The sequence below is a fragment of the Balaenoptera musculus genome, chromosome 3 (genome assembly GCF_009873245.2).
Source record: "Balaenoptera musculus isolate JJ_BM4_2016_0621 chromosome 3, mBalMus1.pri.v3, whole genome shotgun sequence".
NCBI classification, from domain to species: domain Eukaryota; kingdom Metazoa; phylum Chordata; class Mammalia; order Artiodactyla; family Balaenopteridae; genus Balaenoptera; species Balaenoptera musculus.
The window spans coordinates 154,674,470-154,685,028 of NC_045787.1; the positions used below are offsets into that span (position 1 = coordinate 154,674,470).

At 37.4% G+C, this 10,559-nt stretch overlaps 1 pseudogene; it reads right to left on the minus strand.

The window, feature by feature from the left end:
- Nucleotides 1-4,767: 4,767 nt before the first annotated feature.
- Nucleotides 4,768-8,692, minus strand: LOC118892577 (annotated as a pseudogene).
- Nucleotides 8,693-10,559: the final 1,867 nt, after the last annotated feature.

Below are 10,559 nucleotides of genomic sequence, written 5' to 3' on the forward strand. Positions count from 1 at the left end.
TTCTGTGGATTGTCTTTTCATTTTGTTGATGGTTTCCTTTGCTGTGCAAAAGCTTTTAGGTTTAATTAGGCCCCATTTCTTTATTTTTGCTTTTATTTATTTTGCCTTGGGAGACTGATCTAAGAAAATATTGCTACGATTTATGTCAGAGAATGTTTTGCCTGTGTTCTCTTCTAGGAGTTTTATGGTGACCTGTCACATTTAGGTCTTTAAACGATTTTGAGTTTTTAGAAAATATGGTGTGAGGAAGTGTTCTAATTTCATTGATTTACATGACGCTGTCCAGCTTTCCCAACACCACTTGCTGAAGGGATTGTCTTTTTTCCATTGTATATTCTTAGCTCTTTTGTTGAAGATTAATTGACTGTAGGTGTATGGACATTTATTGTCTTTTTTGACAATAGCCATTCTGACAGGTGTGAGGTGATATCTTGTGGTTTTGATTTGCATTTCCCTGATGGCTAGTGATGTTGAACATCTTTTCATGTGCTGGTTGGCCATCTGTATGTCTTCTTTGGAAAAATGATTTCTACTCAGGTCTTCTGTCCAGTTTTCAATTGGGTTGTTTGTTTTTCCATATTGAGTTGTATGGGCTCTTTATATATTTTGGATATTAACCCCTTATCAGTCATATGATTTACAAATATTTTCTCTCATTCAGTAGGCTCACTTTTCATTTTGTTGATGATTTCCTTTGCTGTGTGAAAGCTTTTAATTTTAATTAGATCCCATTTGTTTATTTTTTATTATGTTTCTTCAATTTGTATTTTGGTTTATTGATTTTTTTAACATCTTTATTGGAGTATAATTGCTTTACAATGGAGTGTTAGTTTCTGCTTTATAACAAAGTGAATCACCCTTTGTTTATTTTTGCTTTTCTTTCCCTTGCCTGAGGAGATAGATCCAAAAAAATATTGCCAAGACTTATACCAAAGAGTGTACTGCTTACATTTTCTTCTAGGAGTTGTATGGTTTCTGGTCTTACATTTGGGTCTTTAATCCATTTTGAGTTTATTTTTGTATATGGTGTGAGAAAATGTTCTAATTCCATTCTTTTACATGTAGCTGTCCAGTTTTCCCAACACCACTTATTGAAGAGACTGTCTTTTTCTATAGTGTATTTTGGCCTCCTTTGTCATAGGTTAATTGACCATATGTGAATAGGTTTATATTCTGTTCCACTGATCTATGTGTCTGTTTTTGTGCCTACCATGCTGTTTTGATTACTGTAGCCTTATAGTTATAAAGTAATATAGTCTGAAGTCAGGGAGCATGATACCTCCAGCTTTATTATTTTTCTCAAGATTACTTTGGCTCTTCAGGGTCTTTTGTGATTCAATATAAATTTAAGAATTATTTGTTCTACTTCTGTGAAAAATGTCATGGGTATTTTGATAGGGATTCCATTAAATCTGTAGATTGCTTTGGGTTGTATGGACATTTTAACAATATTAATTACTCCAGTCTATGAACATGAAGTATCTTTCCATTTCTTCGTATCGTCTTCAATTTCCTTCATTAATGTCTTATAGTTTTCAGAGTGTAAGTCTTTCACTTCCTTGGTTAAGTTTATTCCTAGGTATTTCTTTTAGATGCAATTGTAAATGTGACTGTTTTCTTGCTTTCTTTCTGGTAGTTCTTTATTAGTGTATAGAAAAACAACAGATTTCTTTATATTAATCTTGTATTCTACAACTTAACTGAATACATTTATTAGTTCTAATAGTTTTTGTGGTGGAGACTTTAGGGTTTTCTATATATAATATAAAGTCATCTGCAAATAGTGACAGTTTTACTTCTTCCCTTCCAATTTGGATGACTTTCTTTTTTTTTTTTTTTTTTTTGGTCTGATTGCTGGGGCTAAGACTTCTGATACTATGTTAAGTAGAAATGGCGAGAGCGGGCATCCTTGTCTTGTTCTTGATTTTAGAGGGAAAGCTTTTAATTTTTCACCATTGAGTATAATGTTAGCTGTGAGTTTGTCATTGTGACCTTTATTACGTTGAGATATGTTCCCTCTATACCAACTTTGTTGACATTTTTTTTTTTTTTAAAGAAATTCACGTTCTTTTATTTATTTATTTATTTATTTATGACTGTGTTGAGTCTTCGTTTCTGTGCGAGGGCTTTCTCTAGTTGCGGCAAGTGGGGACCACTCTTTATCGCGGTGCGCGGGCCTCTCACCATCGTGGCCTCTCTTGTTGCGGAGCACAGGCTCCAGACGCGCAGGCTCAGTAATTGTGGCTCACGGGCCCAGTTGCTCCGTGGCATGTGGGATCTTCCCAGACCAGGGCTCGAACCCGTGTCCCCTGTATTGGCAGGCAGAGTCTCAACCACTGCGCCACCAGGGAAGCCCCAGCTATACATATACATATATCCCCATTTCTCCTCCCGCTGGCGTCTCCCTCCCACCCTCCCTATCCCACCCCTCTAGGTGGTCACAAAGCAAGGAACTTAGGGAGGCGTAAGCTGGGACGAAATGAGAGAGTGGCATGTTTCTAGGTATTTGTTGATTTCCTCTTTGATTTCTTCAGTGATCTCTTGGTTATTTAGTAGTGCATTGTTTAGCCTCCATGTGTTTGTATTTTTTACGGGTTTTTTTTTTTTTTTACTGTAATTGATATCTAGAGTCATAACATTGTGTTTGGGAAAGATACCTGATATGATTTCAATTTTCTTAAATTTACCAAGGCTTGATTTGTGACCCAAAATATGACCTATCCTGGCGAATGTTCCATGAGCACTTGAGAAGAAAGTGTATTCTGTTGTTTTTGGATGGAATGTCCTATAAATATCAATTAAATCCGTGTTGTTTAATGTGTCATTTAAAGCCTGTGTTTCCTTATTTATTTTCATTTTAGTTGATCTGTCCATTGGTGAAAGCGGGGTGTTAAAGTCCCCTACTGTTATTGTGTTACTGTTGACTTCCCCTTTTATGGCTGTTAGCATTTGTCTTATGTATTGAGGTGCTCCTATTTTGGGTGCATAAAGATTTACAATTGTTATATCTTTTTCTTGGATTGATCTCTTGGTTATTATGTAGTGTCCTTATTTGTCTCTTGTAATAGTCTTTATTTTAAAGTCTATTTTGTCTGTTATGAGAATTGCTACTCCAGCTTTCTTTTAATTTCCATTTGTATGGAATATCTTTTTCCATCCCCTCACTTTCAGTCTGTATGTGTCCCTAGGTGTGATATGGGTCTCTTGTAGACAGCATATATACAGGTCTTGTTTTTGTATCCATTCAGCCAGTCTATGTCTTTTGGTTGGAGCATTTAATCCATTTACATTTAAGGTAATTATCAATATGTATGTTCCTATTACCATTTTCTTAATTGTTTTGGATTTGTTATTATAAGTCTTTTCCTTCCCTTGTGTTTCCTGCCTAGAAAAGTTCCTTTAGCATTTTTTGTAAAGCTGGTTTGGTGGTGCTGAATTCTCTTAACTTTTGCTTGTCTGTAAACATTTTAATTTCTCTGTCCTTTCTGAATGAGATCCTTACTGGGTAGAGTAATCTTGGTTGTAAGTTTTTCCCTTTCATCACTTTAAATATGTCCTGCCACTCCCTTCTGGCTTGCAGAATTTCTGCTGAAAGATTAGCAGTTAACCTTATGGGGATTCCCTTGTATGTTATTTGTTGCTTTTCCCTTGCTGCTTTCATTATTTTTTCTTTGTATTTAATTTTTGATAGTTTGATTAATATGTGTCTTGGCATGTTTCTCCTTGGATTTATCCTGTATGGGACTCTCTGTCCTTCCTGGACTTGACTGACTATTTCCTTTCTCATATTAGGGAAGTTTTCAACTATAATCTCTTCAAATATATTCTCAGTCCCTTTCTCTTTCTCTTCCTATTCTGGGACCCCTATAATTCGAATGTTGATGTGTTTAATGTTGTCCTAGAGGTCTCTGAGACTGTTCGTGATTTTTTTTCTTTCTTTTTTCTATATTCTGTGTTGTGGGAATTATTTCCAGTATTTTATCTTCCAGGTCATTTATCCATTCTTCTGCATCAATTATTCTGCTATTGATTCCTTCTAGAGAATTTTTAATTTCATTTCTTTTGTTCTTCATCACTGTTTGTTTGCTCTTTAGTTCTTCTAGGTCCTTGTTAAACGTTTCTTGTGTTTTCTCCATTCTATTTCCAAGATTTTGGATCATCTTTACTATCATTACTCTGAATTCTTTTTCAGGTAGACCACCTATTTCCTCTTCATTTTTTTGGTCTGTTGGGTTTTTACGTTGCTCCTTCATCTGCTGTGTATTTCTCTGTGTTCTCATTTTGCTTAACTTACTGTGTTTGGGGTGTCCTTTTCACAAGCTGAAGTTTCATAATTCCTATTGTTTTTGTTGTCGACCCCTAGTGGGTAAGGTTGTTTCAGTGTGTTCTGTAGGCTTCCTGGTTGAGGTGACTGGTGCCTGTGTTCTGGTGGATGAGGCTGGATCTTGTCTTTCTAGTGGGCTGGACAGTGTCTGATGTTGTGTTTTGCAGTGTCTGTGAACTTATTATGGTCTTAGGCAGCCTCTCTGCTAATGGGTGGGGTTGTGTTCCTGTCTTGTTAGTTGTTTGGCATAGCGTGTCCAGCACTGGAGCTTGATAGTCATTGATTGGAGCTGGGTCTTAGCATTGAGACGGAGATGTATGGCAGAGCTCTCACCGATTGATATTACATGGGGCCGGGAGATCTCTGGTGGTCCAATGTCCTGATCTCGGCTCTCCCACCTCAGAGGCTCAGACCTGACACAAGGCTGGAGCACCAAGCCCCTGTCAGCCACAAGGCTGGATGCAGTTGGTGGCAGCAGAAGTGGTTTCATGAGCATGGCGACGGCTCCTGTGCAGGGGTGGCAGCGGCAGTAGTGGCCCATTGTATGCTTTTTGATTGAATAATTTATTCCATATACATTTAAAGTAATTATTGATAGGCAAGGACCTACTAATTCCATATAATTTGTTTCCCGGCTATTTTGTAATTCCCTTCTTCCTTTCTTTCTCTCTTCTTTTGTAAATTAATGATTTTTTTTTAATTTATATATTTATTTTTGGCTGTGTTGGGTCTTCGTTTCTGTGCGAGGGCTTTCTCTAGTTGTGGCGAGCGGGGGCCACTCTTCATCGCGGTGCACAGGCCTCTCACTATCGCAGCCTCTCTTGTTTTGGAGGACAGGCTCAAGACGCGCAGGCTCAGTAGTTGTGGCTCACGGGCCCAGTTGCTCCCTTGCATGTGGGATCTTCCCAGACCAGGGCTTGAACCCATGTCCTCTGCATTGGCAGGCAGATTCTCAACCACTGCACCACCAGGGAAGCCCTAAATTAATGATTTATTTAGTGGTGTGCTTTTATTCTCTTTTCTTTATCTTTTGTGTATCTAATGCAGGTTTCTGCTTTGTAGTTACCATGAGGCTTTCATAAAATATTTTATTGATATACAGTCTATTTTATGCTGATAACAACTTAACTTCAATTGCATACGAAACTCCATCCTTTTATTCCCCACCCCAACAATTATGTTTGATGTCACAATATATGCAATTTTACATTGTGTATCGATTAACAAATTATTATAGCTGTAACTAAAAAAATACTTTTTGCTTTAACCTTTATCCTATAGTTAAGTGGTTAACAAACCACAATATTACAGTATTAAAGTATTATGAATTTGACCATATACTTACTTTTACCAGTGTGTTTTATGTTTTCATCTTACTTATTAGGTTCCTTTTATTTCAACTTGAAGGATTTTCAGCATTTTTAGAAGGCGGGTCTAGTTGTTATGAACTCCCTCATATTTTGTCTGTTTCTGCAAGTATCTCATCTTCATTTCTGAAGGACAACTTTTCTGGGCAAAGTATTCTTGATTGGCAGTTTTTTCTTTTAACACTTTAAATATATCATCTTATTCTCTCCTAATCTGCAAGGTTTCTGGTGAGGAATCTGCTGGTAGCCTCATGGGGGTTTTCTTGTATGTGAGGAACTTTATTTTTCCTGATGCTTTGAAAATGCACTTTTTGTCTTTGATTTTAGACAATTTTAAAATAATGTGTCTTGTAGGAGATTATTTTGGGTTGAAATTTAGTGGTGGGGGTTTATGAGTTTCGTGAACTTTGATGTCCAAATCTGTTCCCAGATTTGAGAAATTTTCAGCCATTATTTCTTTCAATAAACTTTATGTCCCTTTCTCCCTGTCTTCTCCTTCTGGCACTCCAATATGCATAGGTTTCTTCTTTTAGTGATATCTCAGTTTTCACTAGACTTTCTTCACTCTTTTTCATTCTTTTTTTTCTTTGGTCTTCTCTGAATGGATAATTTTAAATGACCTGTATTCTTCCTCATAGATTCTTTTCTCTTCTTAGTCCAATCTTTTGCTGATGTTTTCTATTGCAGATTTTATTTCATCTTTGTATTCTTCAGTTCCTGAATTACTATTTAGTTCTTTTTAATAATTCCTATCTCTCTGTTAAAGTTCTTATTTTGTTTGTGTATAATTTTCTTGATTTCATTGACTTGTCTTTCTGTGTTTTCCTGTAGATCACTTAACTTCCTTAAAACAACTATTTTGAGTTCTTTATTGGGAAAATCACAGACCAAATCATGGATCTCCATTTCTTTCTTTTTGAATTTTTCTTGTTCCAACTCTGTGCTAGAATTTCTCTGCTGGACTCCCAGACTTCCACAAAGGCACTCTTGTCTGTGGGTATTTATTTATCAGAATTAGTGTTCTTTGAGAGAAGACAGTAGAAAACTCTTATTCTGCCATGGTAATGATGCCACTTCTCCTAAATTTGGGTTTGACTTTAGAGAACATAGTGAGTCTTTTGGCTCAGAAATGCCTTAGCCGTTCTCACTGCTCACAATAGACTAAGGCTGGGTGATCAAATAAGTAGAGGCAGCACAATTTCAATGATCTCCTTTGCCATATTTTGTGTCTTGAGTCTTAAACAATAGAAATTTATTTTTGTACAATTCTGGAGGCTAGAAGTGTGAGATCAAATTCTTGATTTCAGGGTTGGTTTCTCCTGAGGCCCCTCTCCTTGGCTTGTAGATGGCCATCTTCTCCCTGTGTCTTCATATGGTGGTCCCTCTATGTGTGTCTGTGTGCTAATCTCCTCTTCTTATAAGGACATCAGTCATGTTGGATTAGGACCCACTCTAACGACCTCATTTTAACTTAATTATCTCTTTCAAGACACTATCTCCAAATACAGTCACATTTTGAAGTAAAGGGTATTAGGTCTTCAACATATGAATTTTTATGGGACACAACACAGTCTATAACAACTAATAACATTCAATTTCCATGCTTCTATTTGTCTAGCCTCATGTGTGAAAATTTGGCCTATGAGCTGCTGAATACACTCTGTCTGTATACAACAATCAGGAAGGTTTAGAAGATTTGAAAGTTCAGAAAGTTCAAAGATTGAGGACACCAGTTGGTAAAACTTCAGGTCAGAAACTGCAATTTTGAAAGGATACTTTGTGTTGGGTTGGGAGACCACTGCTTGAGGAGAAGTTGTAGAGCTGTTGCCCATTATTTGATATTTGGAAGTATTGCAACAAATAAGTGTAGAGTCTGTGATCACTTGCTCAAACATATTTTTGGAGCCAGCAGATGGTCCACATTTTGTAGATATCAGAAGGGTGGGCTGATTCTGCATAACCTGTTCATCTTCTTCATGTCTTTAGCTGAAATATAGACTTTATGTTTAATATGGAACATTGCCTCATTAGTATTTGGGGGACTGGCAGCTATGTAAATAGTTGGCTGATTTCTAGTAAAGTCTGGCTGTCAACAAAAGAGGAAGTGCTGCAGGTTCAAAGCCCAGACAAATGTCATTTCAAAGAATTCTTTCTTTTTTTTTAATTTTTAAAATTTTAATTAATTTATTTTTTAATACAACAGGTCAAATAATTATTTATTTTCAATTATTATTTTCAACTTGAACCTTCACAAATGTTCAAGTTGAATTTCAATCTGTTATTTGAAGGTTCTGTTGAAATATTCTGAATATTATATTGACTAATGCATAGATGATTGTGACCTACCAGATGAATGAACTCTTCGTGGTTGTAGACTAAATGGTGAGCTGATGGACACAGATGAGAATTCTGGTGGCCTTGCTGACCTGGCTGTTGGATTGTTGGGTTAGATGCAGGACAAAGGGTCCACACCTAGGCTGGAAAGGTAGACAGACTTGTTGAGGGTGCATGCAATTATACTGAGACACCAGCCAGAATGCAGCTGGTTCTATACAGTTGTGTTAATAAAATCAAATTTCCCTCCATACTCTTATCACAGATGGAAGGATACCATCTACATGCAAATATGTTGGAGCATTATGGTCAGCTGGGATATTTGGGGCTGAAGTTACTATAATGGGATTGAATCTGGGAGTTTGTTGAGGAAGGCTAGATTCTTTAGCTGCCTGAGTAAAATCTAAGATATGGTACCAAATTTGAAGCACCAGGTAGACTGGACATTCTAAAAACCTTAATGCCTTGGGGAACTTGAGCTGTTGCTGTCTGTGGTTCCTGCTAAAATCATTCACTATGGGACTGCCCACCTTGAAGTTGCCTATCAATGATGCTGCATATTCAAATCCTACTTCCTTTTTTCATTTCCTTCTTGTCCATGGTGGTCAGCATTCTGAGACTACATGTCTAGGTTGAGAAAAGTCATGTGATTGTGGAGACCATACATTTCAAAGCCAACTGTGACATATGGGTCTCCTCTACAAACAGGCTAGTTACTTTCCCAAGGGGAAGCCTGGATATTGTCATCCATAACATGCTCTTGGCTACTATAGCCACAGATGCTTCAGAACATTTTGCTGTAGGACCTATAAGACCCAAAGATCAACTTGGTGGCTTTCTGAACCATTTGGATATTGTCCGATTGGACCTACTTGCACAGTGGGTAATTCCAGGCCTCGATGGAAATAGTACTCATCTTTTCAGTCAGGCATTTTCCTCTTTACCAGTCATCTTGCTGGTACTATGGTCAAGAATAATAGTTGGGCAAGGTGGTCCTCCTGATGCCTCTTTCCCTCCCTCTGCTTCCACACCCCATCCCACCCTCTTTCATATATATATATGTTAACATCTCATTTTACATTTCATTATTCCTATTGATTTTCTCTCATCTCATGAAGTTTTCCTGTTTCATAAGGTCTGTTTTCCCTGACTTCCTCAAGTCCTACCTTTCAATTCATCTTCTGACTGTGTATGAGTGTGTGAATGTGAGTGTGCACGAGTGCATGTGAGAGTGTGCATTGCCTCTGCTTTCTTATATCTCTATAGAGAGAAGTCTTTCCATGCAGTACTGAGTTCCTTTGAGTTCTGTCAGGAATAAGGTGGCATCTGCCCTTTTAGATTTTCTGGACTCTGATCAAAGGAGAGGGGAGATTTTAGATTTGTGTGTTTGCTTTGCCGACAAAAGGCCCATCTGTCAGGGGTGTAGGAGTGTGTTTACTAAGGGAATTCAGGCTGGAGGTGGTCATCGGGTAGAGCTGAACAGCTGGAGCTGAACAGTTTTGTGTTTGTGACTTTCTCAGGGTAGAAGGAGACCTGGGCCACTTCTATAGTGGATGCAGCCTGGGTTCTACTTACAAAGTCAGGACCTTTAGGGAAAACCTTATTGTAAAAAGGTAACTGCAATCCCTTTCAGGAATTCAGGAAACTGATTGTATTTTATATTTCTTTCAGAGAAATATCAGTGTTTATTAAAGGAAGAAAAGGCTAAATTCAAGAAATGTGGCCCTATTTACATTTGAAAAGTTGAAATCTATCATCACATCATAGTACATGTTTATCACATGTTTCAAGAATTAAATAGGAAGCATCAAATAATAGAAAATTGGTGTTCTGAGATCAAGAATAACAGGAACAATCATTCACCAATATTACTGAGCACTAACCAGGCATTAGCATCAAAGATGCTGAGAATACAAAAGTGAACAAAGCAGATGGAAATCCCATCCCATGGAGCTTGCAGAAAGGAAGCTATGTGACTTGTCTATGTAACAATTAAAGGCATTGTATGCACAGTAAAGGAAACCGTCAATAAAACAGAAAGAAAACCCACAGAATGGGAGAAAATATTTGCAAATGAAGTGGCTGACAAGGGATTAATCTCCAAAATATACAAACAGCTCACGCAGCTCAATATTAAAAAGCAAACAACCCACTCAAAAAATGAGCAGAAGATCTAAATAGACATTTCTTCAAAGAAGACATACAGATGGCCAAGAGTCACATGAAAAGATGCTCAACATCACTAATTATTAGAGAAATGTAAATCAAAACTACGATGAGGTATCATCTCACACTGGTTAAAATGACCATTATCAAAAAAATCTACAAACAATAAATGCTGGAGAGGGTGTGGAGAAAGGGGAACCCTCCTACACTTTTGGTGGGACTGTAAATTGGTACAGCCACTATAGAGAACAGTATGGAGGTTCCTTAAAAAACTAAAAATAGAACTTCCATATGATCCAGCAATCCCACTCCTGGGCATATATCCAGAGAAAACCATAATTCGAAAGGACACATGCACCCCAATGTTC